This window comes from Asparagus officinalis, chromosome 8 (assembly GCF_001876935.1).
Source record: "Asparagus officinalis chromosome 8, Aspof.V1, whole genome shotgun sequence".
NCBI lineage: Eukaryota > Viridiplantae > Streptophyta > Magnoliopsida > Asparagales > Asparagaceae > Asparagus > Asparagus officinalis.
Window position 1 is genome coordinate 79748791 of NC_033801.1, and position 11356 is coordinate 79760146.

The following is an 11356-nucleotide window of genomic DNA, read 5'->3' on the forward strand; positions in this document are numbered from 1 at the left end:
CTCCTATTAGTTTTTCTTTCAAGACATTGTTTTATTTTTTATATTCATCTGAATCATAATTTTGTATGCTCGATGATTGTGGCCAATAACATTTGGCAATATACGCTATTCTGAGAACTTTAAGTTCTGATGCTTAACAAGAAATATCTGAGAGCTACATTTCTTTTTTACTGTCCATGATATGGTTGTAATTATTATTATTTTTAGGTAAATTGAACAATGGTTTTTTATGTTCAATGATTGTAGCCAATAATAATTGGCAATATGCTATTCTGAGAACTTGAATTTCTGGTGCTATACAAGAAAAATCTGACCGCTACCTATTTTTGGACTTTTGCCTTTTTTTAACTGTTACACTTAAAGTCTATTAATTTTTTTCCTCCTATTAGTTTCTCTTCCATGACATTGCTTTGTTTTTGATATCATCTCAATCATAATTTGCATGCTCGATGATTGTGGTCAATAACATTTGGCTATATACGCTATTCTGAGAACTTTAAGTTCTGATGCTAAACAACAAATATCTGAGAGCCACATTTTTTGTTTACTGTCTATGACATGGTTTTGTTTTTTAATTTCATTTACGTAAACTGAATCATGATTTTTATGCTTGATAATTGTAGCCAATAGTATTTGGCAGTATATGCTATTTTGAGAACTTGAATTTCTGATGCTATACAAGAAAAATTTGACCGCTACCCTTTTTTTGAGTACTTTTGCCTTTTATTATTGTTGCACTTAAAGTTTATTTATTTTTCTCCCTATTAGTTTCTCTTTCATGGCATTACTTTATTTTCGATATTCATTGAATGATAGTTTGTATGCTGGATTATTGTAGCCAATAACATTTGGCAATATATGCTATTCTGAGAGCTTTAAGTTCTGATGCTAAACAAGAAAAATCTGAGAGCTACATTATTTATTTACTTTCCATGACATGGCTTTATTTTTGACTTTCTCTTGCGTAAACTCATTACTTTTATGCTCGATGGCTGTAGCCAATAATATTTGGCAATATATGCTTTTCTGACAACTTGAAGTTATAATGCTAACCAAGAAATTTCTGTGGTTACCTTTTCACATTCTTCTGAATCATAATTTGTATGCTCGATGATTGTGGCCAATAACATTTGGCAATATACGCTATTCTGAGAACTTCAAGTTCTGATGCTAAACAAGCAAAATCTGAGAGCTACATTTTTTTTCACTTTCCATGACATGAGTTTATTTTTTACTTTTAGGAAAACTAAGTCATAATATTTATTCCTGATGATTATAGCCGATAATATTTGGCAGTATATGCTATTCTGAGAACTTTGAGTTCTGATTGTGATTTGAGATCTTAGAGCTACTTTTTTTTGGGTACTTTTGCCTTTTTAAATTCTAAACCTATTTTTTTTCTTCCAATTAGTTTCTCTTCCATTACATGTCTACTTTCCTCTTCTCTAGGAAAACTGAATTATAGTTGTGTTGTCTCTTTTGTTGCCTTGAAGTTTGGTTGCTGCCAGTATTTTATTCTAAACTGAGAGTTCATAATTCATTGTTGAATGTTGATAGTAAAATAACATGAGAAGCTAATACTTCTTCCAACTGAATTTTCACTTAATTTTTATTTTTATTTTCTCTATTTTCATAGAATTTGTTCCTATTTTAGTTTCTCCATATTGACTTTTCTTTTCCTTTCCTAAATGATAGTAAAATTATATGAGAAGCTAATACTTCTTTAGCCTTTCCTCTTCTTCCAACTGAATTTTCACTAAATTTTTATTTTCATTTGGTCTATTTTCACAGAATTTGTTCCTATTTTAGTTTCTCCATATTGACTTTTCTTTTCCTTTCCTAAAAGAAAGTAAATCTCACTTTGCTTCACCCAGATTTCACTTGCAAACTTGGGTATTGTGGATTGTGGTCAATATTTATTTGGCTATATACACTATTCAGAGAATATTCAGTTCAATATTTATAGTGAAATAGTATGAGAGATACTACTGATGATTTAGCCTATTTTCTCCATTTACATGATTTTCTCTCCTTTTCCTGATTTCGTCGTCTTCTTTCTTTTTATGCATGTGTATTTATGTTCTGATTAAAAAAAGGGAAAAGAACTGAGTGATTGCATCACAGTATTTTCCTTGTACAGTAGGCTGAGGGATGTATATCAGATTAACCTAGAGCTGTTTCATTTGTTTTTCTTGATTTTCTTTTTTCCTCTCTCCACATAAAAGGAAATTGTTTTCCAGTCTTAATTTCTTTTTTTTTGTTATCAGCACCTTTTTCTTCTCCCGTTCTTCAAGGAAATGAACTGATGCATAAACTACAATTATTTTGTCCTCAGATTTCACTTTTTTAGTGTTTTAGCTCTATGATCCCAGCCCAATATTATTTGGTGATATACGCTATTTGAGAATATTTCATTCTTGATATCGATAGCTGGATAATAATATGTGGGTTGCATTTTATTTTTATTTTATTGTTTTTTTTGCCATTTTAGTTTGTTTATTCTCTCTTTATAATAACTTCTGTCTCAATATGAGTGCTGCTAGGAGGACCCAAAATTGGGACAAATCGATGGACTAAATATGCTATTCTTGGGATAGGCTTTTTTTGATCTCTTCTTGATCTAAAGATGGATTTTCTTCTCATATTCACAATCCAACCATTCCGCATACCCTTCTATTGTACCCTCGCCTCCTTTTGATATAAAGATTTTTTTGTTCTGTTTTAACCTATATTTTTTTGCCTCTTTCTCAATTGTTTCACCACGGACAAAAATTAACCACAGGCAATTGAAATAAGATCTAAAACGGTAATAAGATCTGAAATATTCAGTTGAATGGATTTTAATTTTACCCATCCGGATATGAACTAATGGATACATGTATAAATTAACTAAAACAGTAAGATCCAAAAAGATTCAGTTGTCTCTAATTTGACCCTGTTTGCTGGAATCCTTAAAGAACATCCAATTTTACTTATTTCTTTCTTTCTTTCTTTCTGTTAGCAAAGCCAAGAGATGAAGCGGATTTAGTTGAAAAAAGTGGAACAGGTAAGGAGGAAGAAGAAAGGGTCTAAACTTAAAACTCCGAAAACACACTTTATTGCCTTTTTCATTTAACAGTATTGGACTACCAAAAAGTATGATAAATATGCTATTCTTAGGATAGGCTTTATTGAGGTAAATTAAACTTAAAACTCCGAAAACACGCTTTTATTTTTTATTTTTTTAGGTAAATTGAACAATGGTTTTTATCCTCAATGATTGTAGCCAATAAGAATTGGCAATATGCTATTCCGAGAACTTGAATTTCTGGTGCTATACAAGCAAAATCTGACCGCTACCTTTTTTGGACTTATGCCTTTTTCAACTGTTACACTTAAAGTCTATTTATTTTTTTTCCTCCTATTAGTTTCTCTTCCATGACATTGCTTTGTTTTCGATATCATCTCAATCATAATTTGCATGCTCGATGATTGTGGCCAGTAACATTTGGCAATATACGCTATTCTGAGAACTTTAAGTTCTGATGCTAAACAACAAATATCTGAGAGCCACTTTTTTTATTTACCGTCCATGACATGGTTTTGTTTTTTAATTTCATATACGTAAACTGAATCATAATTTTTATGCTTGATAATTATAGCCAATAATATTTGGCAATATATGCTATTTTGAGAACTTGAATCTCTGGTGCTTTACAAGAAAAATCTGACCGCTACCCTTTTTTTGAGTACTGTTGCCTTTTATTAATGTTGCATTTAAAGTTTATTTATTTTTCTCCCTATTTGTTTCTCTTTCATGGCATTACTTTATTTTCGAAAATTCATTGAATGATAGTTTGTATGCTCGATAATTATGGCCAATAACATTTGGCAATATACGCTATTCTGAGAGAAGAAAAATCTGAGAGCTACATTATTTATTTACTTTCCATGACATGGCTTTATTTTTGACTTTCTCTTGCGTAAACTCATTACTTTTATGCTCGATGGCTGTAGCCAATAATATTTGGCAATATATGCTTTTCTGAGAACTTGAAGTTATAATGCTAACCAAGAAATTTCTGTGGTTACCTTTTCGACATTCTTCTGAATCATAATTTGTAGGCTCGATGATTGTGGCCAATAACATTTGGCAATATACGCTATTCTGAGAACTTCAAGTTCTGATGCTAAACAAGAAAAATCTGAGAGCTACATTTTTTTTAACTTTCCATGACATGACTTTATTTTTTTACTTTTAGGAAAACTAAGTCATAATATTTATTCTTGACGATAATAGCCGATAGTATTTGGCAGTATATGCTATTCTGAGAACTTTGAGTTATGATTGTGATGAGAAATCTTAGAGCTACTTTTTTTTGGGTACTTTTGCATTTTTCAATTCTAAACCTTTTTTTTATTCTTCCAATTAGTTTCTCTTCCCTTACATGGCTTTATTTTCTTTTTTCCTCGTCTCTAGGAAAAATGAATTATAGTTGTGTTGTCTCTTTTGTTGCCTTGAAGTTTGATTGCTGCCAGTATTTTATTCTAAACTGAGAGTTCATAATTCATAGTTGAATGTTGATAGTAAAATAATATGAGAAGCTAATACTTCTTCCAACTGAATTTTCACTTAATTTTTATTTTGAATTTCTCTATTTTCACAGAATTTGTTCCTATTTTAGTTTCTCCATATTGACTATTCTTTTCCTTTCCTAAATGATAGTAAAATATATGAGAAGCTAATACTTCTTTAGCCTTTCCTCTTCTTCCAACTGAATTTTCACTTAATTTTTATTTTTATTTGCTCTATTTTCATATTGTTCCTATTTTAGTTTCTCCATATTGACTTTTCTTTTCCTTTCCTAAAGAAAGTAAATCTCACTTTGCTTCACCCAGATTTTACTTGCAGACTTGGGTATTGTGGCTTGTGGTCAATATTTATTTGGCTATATACACTATTCAGAGAATATTCAGTTCGATATTTATAGTGAAATAGTATGAGAGATACTACTGATGATTTAGCCTATTTTCTCCACTTATATGATTTCTGTTCTCTCCTTTTCCTGATTTCGTCTTCTTTTCTTTTTATGTTCTGATTAAAAAAAAGGGAAAAGAGCTGAGTGATTGCATCACAGTTTTTTCCTTGTACAGTAGGCTGAGGGATGTATATCAGATTAACCTAGAGCTGTTTCATTTGTTTTTTCTTGATTTTCTTTTTTCCTCTCTCCACATAAAAGGAAATTGTTTTCCAGTCTTAATTTCTTATTTTTGTTATCCGCACCTTTTTCTTCTCCCGTTCTTCAAGAAAATGAACTGATGCATAAACTACAATTATTTTGCCCTCATTTCTTTTTTTTAGTGTTTTAGCTCTATGATTCCAGCCCAATATTATTTGGTGACATACGCTATTTGAGAATATTTCAATCTTGATATCGGTAGCTGAATAAATAATATGTGGGTTGCATTTTATTTTATTGTTTTTTTGCCATTATAGTTTGTTTATTCTATCTTTATAATAATTTCTCTCTCAATATTGCTCCTTTTAGTTGGCTTGTGTATAGTCACATACCTTCATTTCCTTTTTTAGGTTCATTTAATATCATACTGATGTGTGTATAATATATCATAGTCTTTTAGGTTGACGTTATCCTAGAGTGCTGCTAGGACCAAAATTGGGACAGATCGATGGACTAACGAGTTGGCATGCTGACATGTCTATGAGCTGTCCTTTTATTAATGATCTAATTAATAGAAAGCAAGGGGCATTTTTATCCATAACAATCTTCTTCATCTATTTCAGAACTAAGAAAAAATTGAACCCATCTTTTATATTCGATTTGATCTCTTCTTGATCTAAAGATGGATTTTTCTTCTCATATTCACAACCCAACCATACTGCATACCCTTTCTGTTGTACACCTCGCCTCCTTTTGATATAAAGATTTTATTTTTTTTTCTGTTGTAACCCATCTTTTTTCGCCTCTTTCTCAATTGTTTCACCACGGGAAAAAATTGACCATAGGCAATTGAAATAATATCTAAAACAGCAATAAGATCTGAAATATTCAGTTGAATGGATTTTAATTTTACCCATCAGGATATGAACTAATGGATACATGTATAAATGAACTAAAACAGTAATAAGATCGAAAAATATTCAGTTGTTTCTACTTTGACCCTGTTTGCTGGAATCCTTTAAGAACATCCAATTTTACTTATTTATTTAGTTATTTCTTTCTTTCCGTTAGCAAAGCCAAGAGATGAAGCGGACTAAGTTGAAAAAAGAGGAACATGTAAGGAGGAAGAAGAAAGGGTCTAAACCTAAAACTCCGAAAACACCCTTATTTGCCTTTTTCATTTAACAGTATTGGAATACCAAAAAGTATGATAAATATGGAAAAGTTTTGTCCACCCCATTTTCCACCTCAGCTGTCCCATAGATTGGTCCCCTATTTTGGGTCCAAGAGAAATTATTTGTTATCCCATTATCTGATTAAGCTTAGTCATTACTATCCACAATCTGTCTCAAATATTATAAGGCTGCGTTTGGGAACTTGGATTTGAATCCTGGATTTAAAATCCAGGGTATTTCAAATCCAAATCTTTAGTTTGGACCTTAAATTGGACTGAGATTTCAAATCCAATTATTTTAAAGATGAGATTTTGAAAGCCCAAATGCACGTATTTGAAATCCCAACCAACCCCTTCGTATTTGACAAATCCATAGATCCCGACTCCTCCTCCTCTCTCCTATATCTCAGTCCCGATCTTGACTCCTCTTCTCTCTCGTTTCGCGATCTCGAATCTCTCTCAACGCAGGTATCTCTCCTCTCTCCCCTTGGTATCTCTCCTCTCTCACCTTCTCCTCTCTCGTCGAAACCCTAGATCTGATCTAGGGTTTCGGTCTCCCCCTTTCTCCTCTCCCCCCTTCAAGAGTGGAATCTACGCTTTCCGCGGTAATTAAATAATATATCTCACCCATCTGAGACAGCTCACGGGAGGACGCCGCCGCATCGCCACATTGGACGGGGGCGGTGACCAGATCTCATACTCTTTATAAAGGATAAGGTTTTGTTTCATTTTATTATTTGTTTGTTTCTGTTTTTTTTTAAATGCAGGGAATAGAATGCCTTTGAGAACAATGAATGATTGGAGTATGGATATGAGATTTGGGTTGCTGAGGATAATGGTTGGTACGCTCTCCCAAGCTTGTGTTTATTGTGAATGGATAAACGAATTCCTTCTTTTTACCACGTTTGTAATCTTTATTTTTAAGTTCGCTAAAACCCGGTGAACTTTAGTGAGATTAGGCCTGCCACCACTTTCCACCAAATGAGTGTAGATCGATATGGAGATTTGACATAGCAATGTGCAGTATGGTTAAACTTAATTTTGAACTTTTCAAAGTGTCATCCTTTCCTTGTGCATAGATTCACGGCTTGCAATTTGAACAATGTACATACATAAGTCTATGAAGAGCATTGTTTATATATTGTAAAGTTCAGATTCTGTAAATTTCATTAAATTATTGTATAACTAGTACATTACATAATGAAGTGTTACACGGTAGCACTTCATTTGTCATAATCGTGGTTAAATATCTGATTGATGGTTTTACAATGTTATGCCCACCTCCAATCACCTGAGAAAAAAATATGTAACATTTCACAACTACAATATTAGACCTGCAAAAGGACCAGTAGGCTCTACCTAACATTCAAGCCAAAATCAAAGACTGTTAGTTTCCAGTAGATAGCAGGTTTATAAGTCCTAAAGTTTTCATGATCCCCTAACATCTTATCTCGATATCCAATCTCATGCTACATGCCATTGCAGGAATCCTCCTCTGTTGCTGGCTGATAGGTATGTAGGTCATCAAACTTTCCCTAAATCCTCCACAGTATTTGCTCATGATTGTCAGTATGCATGCTTGAATTTAATCCAGGCGCAGGTTCATCACAAATCTTTCGTATTTACGTACACTATAAATATACCGTACGCTATAAATATACCGTAAACAACTGCTCTAACATTATTATCCAATTAGAAGATATTTTACAGACCGTAAACATGATTAGTGTTGTTATCAGAGGAAAATAACATTATTATCCAATTAGAAGATATTTTACAGACCGTAAACATGATTAGTGTTGTTATCAGAGGAAAATATTATACACAACTTTTCCGCATCTACAGCACAGACCGTAAACATGATTAGTGTTGTTATCAGAGGAAAATATTATACACAACTTTTCCGCATCTACAGCGTCTGGTAGAACAACCCGATATCATTTTGCATTCAGGTTTTCCTTGTAATATATGTAACATCAAGCATGGGATATCATTATACATTTAGAAGAAAGAGGACCACATCAGCTTTGTTATTGTTGAATCAATGAATTGGATGATACTGTGTGATGTCGCGCTTAGGGGGTAGCTTCCTTAAAATGAACAGAACTAAAGATGAGGGAAGAATTTCCACCAGGTGCAAGAATAAATATGAAACATTAGCGAAAACATGGGATTTTGCCGATTAAGGCATTAGTGATTCAGAGTGCATTCTGTTTTAAATAATATCAATGACAATAGATAACTGGAGTTGAATGATTCCTGAGCATTGTGGTGTAAAAAATTATATTGAAGTTTCACACGATGTGGAAACAAGGTGTGAGCAATACCATGTAAAACAAGACGTTAATGATTCCGGAAAAGTTTTATTTGTTGAAGTCACTTCCTGATGATGAAAAAAGAGATTTTATTCTCTTTATTATTAAGGAGTAGTTTCTAGTTGGATAATAAGAACCCCCAAATCTTTGAACCCATTTGAGGAAGTTCTCTCTTGGATTTCTTCATCTCGATGTTATTTGAACAATATTTTTGACCGAATATTTCTAATTTTTTGATGATTTCATTATGAATGCATTAGGGTTTGGTGATTTTGATGGATTCTTAGCTAATTCAAGCAAGGATTGATTGTCTCATCTCAAAGGTACATTTTTTCATTTTATTGAGAATTTAGTTCTTTTTATTTACTGTATATTTGATTATGCCTTTTTATTTACTGTATACTTGATTACTCCTATATTGTAGATAAGCTTGATGTATTAAATAAGTCACATATGCATCTACATGAATTTAGTTCTATAAGGAAGTCACTCACTCAAAACAAGCCCTTGCGTGTTTGGTTGTTGATGTTCTTTTTTCATTTTCTTTTTGTAGTGTTTATGTGTTGAAATTTTGTTGTAACGAAGATTGATGTTAATCAGAAATCAGACTAGAATTAGTTTCAAAAGTTTGTTCATTTTCTTCAAGATATATACACTTTGCCTACTCGCCTCCTTTGTTCGGATATTTATTAGATGGTGATTGATGCGTATCCGTGTAGCCTTACCTCCTAGTTTCAGTTAGTTCTTGGCAAAATGTTTTTGAGCAGCTCTATTAGGTTTTTAAGATACCGCAGTAGGAAATTGACTTCCCTTTGAGCCACCAGATCAGTCTTGTTAGCAGTGCATATTACATCTGATTGAACATTCAGGTGGCTATGTGATTGATAGTTTCATGCCAATGGAATTTATTTTGATTCTGGCCAGATTGCATCGTGTCAGTTCTTCTGGGCATGGAGCATTTGGGCTAGGAGCTACAGAGTTACCATTTAGTGATGGGTTGTGCTAGGACTTCCTTATAGAACTAAATTCATGTAGATTGAAGAATCTGAGATATATTCTCCTAATGTAGATTGATGATTGTTCTGTATATAATCCATGTAGATTGATGATTGTGGCTCTGAGATCATAGTATAACTGCAATGAAAAAAGATTGAAGAAGTTTACGTGCTCTAAAAGTTTAATTTGTCATCTACATTTTGGTTTAATTTGTTAACTTGTTAGCTTGATTAAAAAAATATATTGATCTGCTCATTTTCTTTGCAGGTTTTGGGCTCATATAGTGATGGCATATGAATTACTCTTTTGTTGCTGTGGATAGGGTTTATCATATAGTGATGGCACTTCTGAATTCTCAGTTGCAATTTCTTTACATCGAGGATACTTCTCTTCTCACATGCTATTCAGTTTGCAACTCTTTGTATTTTTTCTTATTAATATTTCTCTTGGTATATACAAGACCAAATTAACTATGTAATTGTTAGTTGTACCTGCATTTGAGAAGATAATGGAATTGTTACTTATTTGCTTTGAAGTCAACTTATTCTCACTTTGAATATGTGTGAAATATGAAACAAGCCTCAAGTGTTTTCCATGCTTTGAAGTCAACTTATTCTCACTTTGAATATGTGTGAAATATGAAACAAGCCTCAAGTGTTTTCCAACCTGAATATCTGTGAAATATGCAATGGTAATGTATTATTTAGATGCTTTTTTGTAAGATACATGATATGTTTGTAGAGTTTTCTTCATTTTTATTTTGTTGAAAGTCTTGCAAGTTATGATCGGTAATGAATTTGAAAACTTAGCAAAAATATAGCTATCATCGCCGAAATTAGCTAAATTTGTGTTTTTTTATTACTATTTTGCATATCTCCATTGCATTTGATGTAAACAATATGGGTTAAGTGAATAAATTTTTATCAATTTTAAATTCATGTATAATAAAGTACCCAAACACTAGATTTTGAAATCAAAGATTTCAAATGCTTTCATTTAATAAAGATATCCAAACAAAAGATTTCTTAAATCATGGATTTCAAATCCTAAATTTAAAACCCCTTGATTTTAAATCAACTTCCCAAATCCAAATCAAAGTTTCCAAACGCAGCCTAAACTTTTTATGGCCACTGAAACCTGGTTGTACTGTGGCAACTGAATCCTGCTTGTATTGTTGATTCTCAAGTCCTAGCTTCATATCAACTGAAATCATGTTATTGCAGTTTCCTGACGTTTTTCTTAACCGTTTCAATGTACCTTGTAAGCTGCAAGTTCCATCTTGACATTCATTCTAGCAACATTGCCTTGAGCAAAGTTCTGTGTTCCTGTTTTTCTGACCCATTTCCGATGCATTTAAAACTGATCCTGTTCGCTTCGCTTCGCTGGTCAAGGTGTGTACGGACTTGTTGAATTGTATATGGCAGGTAAAATAGATATATTAATAGTGATTATAAAACTGTTAACTGTAACCTAGACACCATGAAAAGTTATGAGGGCAAATGATCAAGTGATTCAAAGGCTTGTAGCTTCAAGTATGAGAACCGGAATGAGGCAGGTTATAAAGTTCTTTATCACTTCTCTGTGTTTAGGTTTGAAGTAATAAATCAGCTTTAGTGCCCTTTATCGTTACTCTGTTTATTTATATGAACTTCATATTATGGATCTGTGGTAGCATTTCTTGTGTTTGTGTTTGTGTGTCACATGGTCATAAC

General features: G+C 32.6%; 1 pseudogene; it reads left to right on the forward strand.

The window, feature by feature from the left end:
- Positions 1 to 10168, forward strand: part of LOC109821423 — a 15755-nt pseudogene extending 5587 nt beyond the window's left edge.